This window comes from Leptonychotes weddellii, unplaced genomic scaffold (assembly GCF_054177405.1).
Source record: "Leptonychotes weddellii isolate Sample4059 unplaced genomic scaffold, ASM5417740v2 HiC_scaffold_29638, whole genome shotgun sequence".
Classification (NCBI taxonomy): Eukaryota; Metazoa; Chordata; class Mammalia; order Carnivora; family Phocidae; genus Leptonychotes; species Leptonychotes weddellii.
Window position 1 is genome coordinate 1 of NW_027891952.1, and position 1,582 is coordinate 1,582.

Sequence of the window (1,582 nt, forward strand, 5' to 3'; positions counted from 1 at the left end):
AATGGGACGTGGTCCTGGCCCCTTACAAGAGAGATCTCTCTTTGAGAAAAAGAGGGGCGCTCCTCCAAGTAGCAATATTGAAGACTTCCATGGACTCTTACCGAAGGGTTATCCCCATCTGTGCTCTATATGTGATTTGCCAGTTCATTCTAATAAGGAGTGAAGTCAACATATCAATGGAGCAAGTCACAGTCGTCAATGCCAGCTTCTTCTTGAAATCTACCCAGAATGGAATCCTGACAATGATACAGGACACACAATGGGTGATCCATTCATGCTGCAGCAGTCTTACAAACCCAGCACCAGGAATTCTGGGACCTCCACCTCCCTCATTTCATCTTGGGGGACCAGCAGTTGGACCAAGAGGAAATCTGGGTGCTGGAAATGGGAACCTGCAAGGACCAAGACACATGCAGAAAGGCAGAGTGGAAACAAGTAGAGTTGTTCACATCATGGATTTTCAGCGAGGGAAAAACTTGAGATATCAACTATTAGAGCTGGTGGAACCGTTTGGAGTCATTTCAAATCATCTGATTCTAAATAAAATTAATGAGGCATTTATTGAAATGGCAACTACAGAGGATGCTCAAGCTGCAGTGGATTATTATACAACCACACCAGCATTAGTATTTGGCAAGCCAGTGAGAGTTCATTTATCACAGAAGTATAAAAGAATAAAGAAACCTGAGGGGAAGCCAGACCAGAAGTTTGATCAAAAGCAAGAGCTTGGACGTGTGATACATCTCAGCAATTTACCTCATTCTGGCTATTCTGACAGTGCAGTTCTCAAGCTTGCTGAGCCTTATGGAAAAATAAAAAATTATATACTGATGAGGATGAAAAGTCAGGCCTTTACTGAGATGGAGACCAGGGAAGATGCAATGGCAATGTTGACCACTGTTCGAAAAAGGCCCTTTGGTTTCAGGGGAGATGTGTGAAAGTAGACTTGTCTGAAAAATATAAAAAATTGGTACTGAGGATTCCCAACAGAGGCATTGACTTACTGAAAAAAGATAAATCTCGGAAAAGATCTTATTCTCCAGATGGCAAAGAATCTCCAAGCGATAAGAAATCCAAGACTGTTGGTTCCCAGAAGACTGAAAGTACAACTGAAGGTAAAGAACAAGAAGAGAAGTCAGGTGAAGATGGTGAAAAAGATACAAAGGATGACCAAGCTGAGCAAGAACCTAACATGCTTCTTGAATCTGAAGATGAGCTACTTGTAGATGAAGAAGAAGCAGCAGCACTGCTAGAAAGTGGCAGTTCAGTGGGAGATGAGACAGATCTTGCTAATTTAGGTGATGTGGCTTCTGATGGGAAAAAGGAACCTTCGGACAAAGCTGTGAAAAAAGATGGAAATGCCAGTGCTTCGGCAGCTGCAAAGAAAAAGCTAAAAAAGCGTCATTTCCCAGGGAGTATGGAAGGTTTTGTCACTCTAGATGAGGTTGGTGATGAGGAAGATTCGGAACTTCAGAAACTTCGTAAATCGGGCATGGCATTTAAATCTGGTGACAAAAATGATGGTTTGGTTGAAATTAAGGTGGACAAGATCGAGGAACTTGATCAAGAAAACGAAGCAGCG

The 1,582-nt window shown here is 42.4% G+C and overlaps 1 pseudogene; it reads left to right on the top strand.

Annotated features, from left to right (window-relative positions):
* Position 1: 1 nt before the first annotated feature.
* Positions 2 to 1,576, top strand: LOC145719070 (matrin-3 pseudogene; annotated as a pseudogene).
* Positions 1,577 to 1,582: the final 6 nt, after the last annotated feature.